Raw genomic sequence first — 11,692 nt, forward strand, 5'->3', positions numbered from 1 at the left:
ATTATTATTCCTATCTATTGTTTCTCTCTATTATCATTATGTAAATTAATTATTATGTACAATTGATATCGTTGTTAATGATATCAATTCCACTTGTTGTTATTGCCGTATCATTCGGATTATATTGTCGTACCTGTTGTAAATTGTAATTGGCCGTCGCCAATATTGCTGCGCCGTTGTTGACACCGGCCTTGATGACGTGGTTGACGCAACTGGCTTATATTTGGCAAATTGAAAAAAAAAACGAAAAACGGCACTAGTGAAAATGGGCTCAATAATGTCGTGATTTCAACTTTCGAGTTTCGAGATCAACAACCATTAACATTGCATCATTTCGTCATTTTTGTCGGATACAATTTATTAATGAAATCATATCATACCTACGATCAAATTAGTTCTAAGTATTACATATTTTGTAAAATGCCATGTATAAAAGTGATTGCACTCAAATTATAATTATTGACATATTATTATTATTATATTGTAAAATAATGTGGTCAATTTGAGATACAATAATAAAGTAAAAATATACGGTAAAAATTGTTTTCGTACTGTTCTATTGTACAGCCTATTACCTATATCTATTAAAATGTCGATCAATATAAATAACATCGTAGTTTTTAAAGTAAAACAAATGGGGAGGTAGGAACTTGAAAGACTTATATCCTACTTATATAAGGATCGTTAATCCGTGTATAAATTACTTAAAACTCAAGTCTTAAATTTATTAACATTTTTATCAACACTTTAATAAAAAAATTAAAAGAGGATTGACTATAAAAAATATCAAATGGCTGTTGTGTTTTAAAGTATCATTGACATTCAGTTTCCAACCAGAAAATAATAACATTATATAATATTGAAGTTAAAAAATGAAGCTGTTCCTAAGCGTGGACAGACACAAAAATGATTTTAAAAATAACCCTCATATCATCAGCTTAATATTGTATTGCGTTACTGATTTAAATATTATTTTAAGAGATGAATCCAACAAAGTCACACTTAATTTTGGTAATATTTCGAGTTGTTGCAGTATGTGTTGACCGAGGACGTCGAAATGATTGTTTATGACATTATATAGTTTGTGTTACATTACGTGGTCTGAGAATGAGCTATTTGAGCTATTTCAAAATATCCAATTGTTCAGCAGAGCAATTTTTAACTTTGACAGCCAACATCTTTTTTTCAGGTTATCTTATGAATATAACTAAAATTTTAATGAACAAATGAAAACAATTAGTGTTAGATACATTGTGAGTACTAAGTATTAAACATTCGCACATTTTATAAAAACAAAAACGTGGAAAAAGTGCTTAAGAAAAAAGTTCTCTGTATAGAATCTTTCCATTCATGTAACTAAATTATAAGATTTTCTGTAGTGCTATACAACATTTTTACTTCTCATCAGTGGGATTAACAAGTGCAACATCAACATTTATAATACAATTTGTTTTTACATTGTTAATTCATTCAAAAACAATATTATTAACAATTTGAAAGAATAACTAATTAAATTGCTTCAACGTCCTAAAGTATACCTACCTTATTCAATTATTTTACTTATATTTCAGATTAATACTACTTTGGTACATTATAATTTATAAATGGAATTCTATACAATAAGTCTCAGTGCTCAAAATTGTGGGGTCAATATGTTACACTTCGAAAAAAAAACTATAAAGTTAGAAAATTAAAAATACGTTTACAGATATGTATGATAAAATATTTTGAAATTTTACTAAATTATTTACAATTTTACAGGTGATTGTAAAACTGTTTTCGAAAAAACCAATTAAAATTTTTTTAAAGTCTTCAATTGCTCAATGAATATTTATATTATCAACATTTCTAAACTCGATATAAATATAATTTTCAAAATATTTTGGCACTATTTCTGTAGATAAGAAAAAATTTTAATTTAAAAAAATGTTTTTCGATGTATAGGACATAAGTACCTACATGTATTATTATTGATTATACAATTTTTATTTGTTAGTGAAAAAGTTTATTATTTTAAGAAAAGATGATTCTTAAATTTTTTACACTGTTTAAAAAAATCCAAAATGCTTAGTCATCATTTTTTTTATGACTACCTAACCTAACTTGGGAACAATTACTAAAATTTCATGAATTGTAATTTCGGACAAATTATTAGAAACAATTTCAATAGCTTTACTACTACAATTAAATAGATATACTAATAAAAACATGAATTAAATAGTCTACATATATAAACCTACATTTTAATACTTTTGCAACTAGGTTTAAAATAATATTAGGTACTACCTAATATTTATATACAACTAATAAGTGATAATGATTCTCTACTGACTACTTTAGGACAGTGTATAAACTAAAACTATAATCTAGTATTTTGTACTACCTATTGTCAATGGTGTACCTAGGATTTTACTATTTTAGTAGGTACCTACAACAGTGCAACCTGTTACTATAGGTGCAGAATTTCAGATAGTATAATACACAGAAAGCCAATGGGACTACTATTGCTTGTATAGATCATGAGAGCTATAAAAACGGTTTTCATTTCATTTCTAGTCGCGACCGAAACATAAAAATCGGCTTTAATATCATTTAAATTTTTATAAGTCCTTTTTAACAAATTTTTGATATGAAAAATGGTCTGTTGATTTTTTGTTTGTATAATGATAACAAATACAAACTTCATGATCCACCTGACAGTCTTTATTGTATCGTGATTTGAAGCAGTATTTATCATCAACCGCCTGAAAATGTTCATCCCAATATACTGGTAGTGTGGTAGTTTTCCGAGAATATAATAAAATGTTTAATTTTTCAAATTATCGCCTCCCTATGTCTTTAATATTTTCATAACGTCTTACAACAGATGGATGTTGATTCGAAGCATTTGTAACTCTAATGATAGATTCTGGAAAACATTAAAACATAATTAACTGCATGCCATAGAACTTTGCGCTATTAAGGCTAAATGGTGTAAAATTACAAACTTTGATCGAACATCCGACGTTCTGAAACAAATCCTCGATAATACCTCTAACTATTACCCCCAATCTAATTTGTCTAGACCACAACCAATACGCGTGTTAGCTAGTTTTTTTACACCATGTTCTACAATAAGATCACATAATTTTGTAATAGCCGCAGTTATACTATTATATGTAGGTTATTGTTTGCTAAGCTCCTTGGTAATTAAATAGCAAATAAATTGATCGTTTTCTTGCAAATATGCTACGCTGCCAACATTTTGTCTTTGGTCCATGAGGTCGCCAACTCTGTTGTAAATGCTCCTAAATTATATTTGAATAAATAAATTAAAAACATTAACAATATTTTATCAAGAAAACTATGTTATTGAAATATATAGCGATATCAGCACTCACACATATATATTTGGCCACACAATGTCCTAGAGCATAGTCTTTCGGCATATTTAGTAATGATGTATTAATTTCTTCCAAGGTGTTGCCTTGGTTAAGCGACCTGCAAATCATTTGCAAGAAATACAAATTTTGTTTAAGAAATCTATTACTTATTTTTGAGCAATTCATAGGCATTTGAAATATTGTAAGTTTTTTGATTTTTTTTTATCACTGTTGATAAACAATTGTTTGCAGATTTAAAATACTTGAAAACTTGATATAAATTTCCCTATAAGTTAGATTTATAGAAGTTCAAAAAAATGATCAACGAAAATATTTAGGTACAATTTGTTGTTAATATTAACATTTGAAGTTCAAATATTGACAAAATAATGATGGGGTACGTTAGTAACATTTTTTTTTTTATGACATTTTTTTTGGATTTACTTGGAAAGCCAATGTCCAATATAAGCATATTTTAATATTTATAAAGATTATAAGTTATTTCATCAAATGAGTGCAAAATCTGAGCTTAAGTTTGTATTTGCTTAAAACTAAATAATATTATCGAAAATGTTACCATTGTACCTGGACTTCCCAACTGTACCGTTTGCTGTATCCATTTAATATAATACATAATTAATAAGTATTTACATTTTAGATGTGTGTTTCAGAAGCCATAAGAACTGTAAGAAATCACAAAAATTGTATTGATTAAGATGTATGAAATTTGATATGGCTAATAGTTAAGTTAATAATTGAGAAGACAAAAAAATAATATAAACCCTGAATTAATATCTTATAAAATATTAGTATAATCATTTATTTTATTTTATTTTACACAGTTAAAGTTAATATTTTAATCGTTTGTTTATATAGAGTAAAATTAAGTTCTAAATCATAATTTGGTGGTTGTTAGTTGTAACATAACAGATTTACCATCATTACGACTTTAGGAAATAGAATTCAGTTAGTGTCATTAAGATATAAATAATATTGTAGGTTTGTAACCTTATCTGTGTAAATTAATTATTTATTTTAGTTATATATTAACAAAAATAAAATTGTACCCAACCGAAGAGTTAAATCATTTACCTTTTACATTGAAATAATAATGAATGTATAAGTGTAGGACGTAGGTACACTTGCAAGTAAGATACGAAACTAAAATGTTGTTCCTATTTTCTTTGAAACTAGGTTTCATATAAATAAAAAGTCGAGTTTTTATTATTAAATAAATTACTTTTGGGCTTCCCTTATCGTTTTTGGTTTATCTAAAATATAAAGTACAATTAACTTCTGTTTATAAATTCAAAATCCTCAGATGATCTATTTTCTACATAATTAAATTTAAATTAATCGCTATCTCATCGTTTAGAAGATTGTATAAAAAAAAAATATATTTTATTTTTATCTAGTTAATGATTTTTATAGTTTTCTATATTGAACAGTATTGTGTATTTGTGTTCTAAAGTATGTTTGAAACTTACAACTCGGTGTCATAAATGGATTTCTTTTTCGGATCCTTGGTGGCCGAATTTCGAGTGGCTCCCCTTGCCTATCTGAAACATAGATTAATTAATGAATTTAAAGTCTATTTAGAATTTTAATATAATGGTAATACCTACATTATTGTTCAGATTCATACAAAAGAAGTATAAAATATAAAAATATATGTTTGCTAGGTATTTTTGTTTAATGATATGCAAGCTTCGGGAGCAATTGCATACTTTTTTTATTTATTGTAAAATGTAGCAGAGTGCAAAATAAATTCATTTCTCAATGCCGTGATACCAAATCTAAAATTTGAATGTGCATATTTTATTTTTGCATATTTCATAAATTTTGCCGGAAACTGCTTATTTTTACGTTATTTTGCATAATTTGCATATTTTAGAAAATTTTTCAAAATTTCAACTTCACTAAAAAAGAAAATAGTAATGCAGCTTACTCATAGTCTTATGTACCTATTCGCAATATGCAACTCACAACTCCTAATAATTTTCGTAGTTTGAAAATATTATGATGGCCTGATTGCCCATATCTTTACATTTTATATAAAATGTTGCGATCCGAGCAATGCGATAATTTTAATATATTGCAGTCATTAAATGCTTTGAAACTAGAGGTATTCCCGGTAAATGTAAAATTATTTATTCATTGATTTAAATGAAAAATTTAATTTTTAACTTTTCCAATCACGAATAAGATTCAAAAAACTCGGAAATTTAAGAAACAAGTTAACAATCAGTAGATTTTTTTAAATTTTTTATATTGAGTACACTAATTGTAATTAATAATTATTAATAAAATAATAAATAATAATAAATATATTAAATGCTTTTTTTTTAAATTTTTTATATGTATATTTTACGGTTTATAAGTGCATATTTTAGAGCTTATTATTGTGTTTTTAAATGCTATAAATCCCAAACCCTGATAATATGCCTTTTCGAATTAATAAAATCAAAATCATTAAATATAATACCTAGATATTAGGTATAATGTATTTATGTATATATTTATTATTATTAATATTATCTTATCTTACTCATGTCGTAGTACCTCCGCTGGGAGGCCTCTACACTCAGACTAATCTGTCGTTATTTATTTTTATTTTTATTTAATTCATCAATTGTTTTTATTGTTCTATTTTATTGTAACAGATTGAATAAAAATCCTTTAATAACAAAAAAAAAAAATTTAGTAAGTTTAATACAAAGCGATTGCAGCATTGAAAATTAAATACTATAAATTATTTCATGAAAGCCAATTGTAAGTAAGGGACTAAATTATAATATGATGCAAAATTAAAATCTAAAAAAAATTTCATAAAACCACGGGAAACGCCTTGTAAAACCACTTATTATTATGTTATTAATCATTTGAATTTTTGAAAGCAGGTGTATATCATTTCCCTTGTCGTTATAAAAACTTTATTTACCCAACAGGCTGCAGTATAGAATATATTATACAATATATTTTAGTATCAGGGTAAGTTATGTTATGGTATTTTATAGGTAAATTATTTTTGTAAACAGTGGATAACATTTCAAGACTAAAATATCTTTAATGAAATGCGTGCATTTTAAACTACAGATATAATCCTCATCAACTACGTTAATCATATAACTACAAATGATAGATATGTGTACCCAACACTGTATAATTGTTCATTATCTTAATCCCGTTATAAATGTACAAAATAAATAATATCATCTTACTCCTCGGCTCTCGCCAGTGGCAATTCGGGGCACGGTGTCTTGGCTTATTACATATTTGACATTTTGTAATCAATTATAATTCAAAGGTTTTAATCTTGGTACATTATTATAAATAAAGTTGAATAAATTATTTAACTTACTGATTTTTATTTTTTAGTATTGGTTACTTGGTACTTTTCTGGGCTGCTGGAATTTCGCCGGGATATGGTTAGTGTGTTATACGTGGTGGCAGATGGATAGTACGACTTGGTGGGTGGGTGGTACGAGGCTGGTGAGTTTTCCATAGACAGCGGGTTACACATAGGGAGTATGTTGTACATGCCTGGTGGGTTGTACATTGGTTGAAATTGGTATATGGCGGGTGATGGCTGGTACGGCGTGGGCTGCTGGGCTGCCTGATATTCATACGGCGCCGTTGGCTGGTTTTTTATACCTAGAAGAGACACATTTTTCTTATTGTTCAAGAAAAGCAAATGATAAATTATTTTTAACACATAATATACATTAATGCAAACATTTGGTTCTTATACTTTGTCCCTAAAAAACTACTGTGAAGATATCAATATTTAGACTTAAGTCAATTTAAATATGAGAAAAAATTGTAGTGTTTATTGGTCGTCAATAATACTTTTGGTTCTAAAAATTCCTAAACTCAACATAAATCTATAGAAATAGTATAATTAAATCAAAGATGTAGAAAAAATGACTGGAATTTGGTAGATTTGTTTCTACATTAAATTTGAATATATTATAATAATAATTATTTGACTTGCAGAAAAATCTTGTAAAATTTCTTTAACTTTTTCTATAGCATCTGATGTTAATGATGCCATGGATTCAGAAGCAAATACATTATCATTTAATTTTAGTAAAGATACTAATGAATCATGAATGAAAAATGTACATGCCACCACTGGTTGGATGAGTGTAAACAAACTGCAAGCTCTTTTAATAATGTATAGATCACTGAAAGTTTTGATACTATTTCATCTCTATTGGCCTTAATGTTTTAAAACGCATACATAATTATTCCAAGAATATGGTTATTATTCTACGAATTTTCACTTGCATGTAAAGAATATGTAATTGAGATTGTAATTAGGATTGATTTACAGTTGCTAGTTTATCATGAAAATGCGCTTTTAACATATTTAAGTGTAGCTTAGTATGACAAAGGGCAGCGGTAGAAATAATCTTCATGTTACTCCCATAATTGTTAACCATACTATTATCAATCTTATATTAAATTATTTTTTCGTGGATTTAAATACTTACAATGTAAAATCTTGGTAGGAAATCAATTTTCCAATTACATAAACCTTTTATAAAATCTGTCCAGAGCTCTGACTAGGATTGCCGTGCCACTTGTATTTCTATCAATATAACACTGAACCATTTCCAAGTATTGAATCATATTATCTCCAACAAATATATTTAAGTTCTATACTGATTTTGCTCCCTTCATTTTCAACACTGAAAAAAGACAATGATTAATAAATAAATCAACATTTTAAATTGCATATGTTTTACTTTTTTGATAGATATTTAACAAACATATCATTTAATGATGAGATTACCAGGCACAATTAACTAAGAAAATCATCACTCCCTGAATCAATAAATTTAATCATATCCAAAAAAATAATTAAAAATACAAGTAAATTACATACCATCAACTTCAAAATTGGTTTATTTAATGTATATAATATTATATTATTATTCTAACAGCATTTGTGATTGCTTGTGTTAAAACTTGCCATTACAATCCAAGGTTTTAAATAGTTGAACTCGCAAGATTACATGTGCCCGAAAGGTCGAAAATTGATCAAATATACATATAGAACAGGATAAAACAACAAAGTGATAGGCCCTAGTCTAATTTCATATATTCATCAGGTAGCAATATACAATTTGAATATTTTTTTTTATATATTTGGGACATCCTGACACTTTACTGAATACAGCATTTCCTATTCTACCGAAAGATGTTTCCCTAAGTTATTTGATACTATTGAATTGTTTTAATAATATTCTTATTTTTTAGTTCAAATTTTTTGAGAAATTGAATAAGTCATAAATGAAACATTTATTTTATTAAAGATAATGTAAATTTTCATTAACTTTAGTAATTAAATTTGTTTACTCTATAAATAATAATTCATCATTAATTCATTATAAATAAACTATGTGTTGAAAATATTATTACCCGGTTGTGAGTCATCAATTTGCGATTGTGGAAAATGAGTGCAAAAAGTTGACTGACCATATACTGACCAGTTACTGGAGCCTGTAAACAAACTAAACGTTTTAATAATGTATGGGTCTCTGAAAGTTTTGATATTTCATCTATATTGGCCTAAATGTATTAAAACAAACACATAATTATTCAAAGTATACGGTTATTATTCTTTAAAATTTTCACTTGCATGCAATGATGATGTCATTATTTTTGACGTACTAGTATTCACATCCATTTTCAATAAGTGGTTCCATATATTTTTCTAAACTTTAAAATCATTTTTCATCTATTACAAAAATAAAAAGTTCAGAAACTAAAAACCATTCTGGTATTTTAATTTATTATGTGTAATATATATAACGTATGGTATTGTTTCCACTAGTCTTGAGATTCGAAACTTCAGTAGGATATCTTAAATCTATAGAAAAATATAAATTAAAAATTGAAAAATATATTAGAATGAAGTGATGCATTCCTTGTTGTAACACGCAATACAAAAGTAGTACTTTTGGTATAGCCAAAGGCTCTTTATATTTGTGGGAAAATGCCCTAGGTATGAAATCAAAAGAAAATTTTCGCATATGCCAATGGCATTTCAAGGAAGATTATATTGTTAGGAGTTAGGACATGGGTATTTGTTACAGTGTTACTGGATTTAAAAAATATGTGATATGTATATTAAGTATTAACCTAAACCTTAAATTCAAAAATAACTTTGGTAGTTAATAAATAAATAGTGTAATATAAATTAATTAATATTTTTACAATAAGATATGTTAGATAAAAGCTAAACTTCGAGATGGAGCAATTCCCATAGTGGAGAGCAGTAAAAGATTTAGTAGTTCACCAACACTAAACCTGGTATAATTTATACTTTAGAATTATGTTAACTAATGTATCAATTTTTTTACAAGTACATGTATAAAATTACTTTCTTATTTGTAATGATTTCCGATTTAGGGTCTAATTTAAAAAAATTTGCTGATCAATTAGGTATTACAGCAGAAACCCCTTATTTTAACCTATCAGGAAAAGAGATTGTTTTTATGTTCGATCCTCCTTATCTACTTAAAGCGACTAGAAGAAATAAGTTTTTCAACTAGAAATTTGAATCTAATAATAAAATTGCAGAAAATGTTCATTTAGAAAAATTCTATTCAGCAGATAAGACCCGTAATGTTTGTTTAGCACCTAAATTAACTGACATTCATCTTAATTCAAATTCATTTCAGAAAATTAAAGTTAAATTTGCTTCCCAAGTATTTAGCAAAACTGTAGCTGCTGGAATAGAAACTTGTGTTGACTGGTGACTTATCAGGTGAAGCTATTCATAAAATTGATTTTATTAATTAAATGGATAATCTTTTTTCAAGATCTCTCTTTTTTTTTTTATTTATTATAATTAAAATGTTTCAACATATTACATGTTATACAAGTTTGTTATTTCAATTAATACAATTTAGAATTTAGAATTTAATTGGGATTGAACACTCTGAAAGTGCTAATTGTAGAGCTGATTTAGATGAAATTTTAACGGCCATTAATGATACAGTATCTGTTGATTTAGAAGCACTATTCCCAGAAAAAAATCCAATTGTATTGAAAGCTTTGCCTGTTGAGGGATCAGGTTATAAAATACTCTATCTACCCGAGCAAAATGCCTCAGCCTATGTGTGTGGATATTTAATAAGTAAATGTATTGCAGTACATAATTGTGACACTTGTCTTAATTTTGGAAAGGCCACTACAAATGTATCAAGTGAAACGTTTTACTGTTTGTTCAAAAATCATGAACAAGATTCTTCATCAGTTTTTGGTAAATTTATGATGCCTGACTCTAGTTTTTATCTATATGTTTTTACTCTAGAATCAATTTTTAATCAAAATTTTACTTCCTTTGCTGCAAGAGCAAATGTTGGTCAACAACTCCGTTCTCTTATGGACAATGTATATTTGATTCATCCTTGTGAAAATTTCCCTAGAACATATCTTATTAATTTATATCTAAGACATACAATTTTCAGTACTATGCATAGAACAAACAAAGGTATTAAGGCATTAGGTACAGGTAGTCGAAGTAGAAAATTACAAATATTATCCAATCAGTAAATTAATTATTTGGTGTTATGATGGTGCTACATGAGTAAAAACATTCTAAAGTTTAAATATTGATCATTTTTATTATTATTTATGAATGTATGAAATTGTTATTATGTGCTTTATAATAAAAAAAAAACTACTTACTCATACAACAAATCTTTTTATTTCACTATCCTTTGTTACATCCGTATATTTATAAGTTAAAGGCATTATGTTAAAATATACTATGTCGGATGAATTTATTATTCACTCTCTCAAGCCAAGTAAACAACAATGTCATCTGCTGTGTCTTATCCAAAAGTGAGTGCATATTATAGCTATGAACCCAGCTTAACTCAAATACAATGTTACAATTAATATGTAACTAGGTAACATAATACTAAATACCAAAGTAAAAGGACCATTTTAACTGTAGTTTGTCTACTTAAATTATGTGGATTGTTGTTAAAACTAATTCTATTGATGTCTGATAACATACAACTATTACGTAGAACTATTAGAAAAATTGTACATCCAAACATATTATTACATAACATTAATGCAAGAAAGAATATATTAATGGTTAGTAGACATTTAATACAGTACTAAACAATAAAATAGAATGCTACAATATGTAAAAATATTTTTTTTTTTAAACACATCAGAAATGTGCATAACTTGTAAATTGATATCTATGACTATTGACAAACTTAGTTAATTAACCAACTCTGTACAATATGTATAAATTTATTGATGGAAAAAGTGGTATACACCCAATGAATAAGTAAGAA

The 11,692-nt window shown here is 26.8% G+C and overlaps 1 long non-coding RNA gene across 3 annotated transcripts; it reads right to left on the reverse strand.

Annotated features, from left to right (window-relative positions):
- Positions 1–718: 718 nt before the first annotated feature.
- Positions 719–9,102, reverse strand: LOC111038996. Of its 3 annotated transcripts, none has more exons than XR_002605059.1 (9): positions 8,790–9,102; positions 7,859–8,056; positions 6,724–7,016; positions 4,850–4,921; positions 3,948–4,045; positions 3,381–3,480; positions 2,988–3,287; positions 2,682–2,908; positions 719–1,207 (listed from the first exon to the last, which is right to left on the reverse strand). It is a non-coding gene; the product is annotated as an uncharacterized LOC111038996 (long non-coding RNA). The 3 variants fall into 3 exon arrangements; XR_002605053.1 differs by lacking the exon at positions 719–1,207 and adding an exon at positions 4,455–4,633 and having other exon boundaries at positions 2,109–2,908; positions 3,940–4,045; XR_002605061.1 differs by lacking the exons at positions 719–1,207; positions 3,948–4,045 and having other exon boundaries at positions 2,109–2,908.
- Positions 9,103–11,692: the final 2,590 nt, after the last annotated feature.

The sequence above is a fragment of the Myzus persicae genome, unplaced genomic scaffold, assembly GCF_001856785.1.
Source record: "Myzus persicae strain clone G006 unplaced genomic scaffold, MPER_G0061.0, whole genome shotgun sequence".
NCBI lineage: Eukaryota > Metazoa > Arthropoda > Insecta > Hemiptera > Aphididae > Myzus > Myzus persicae.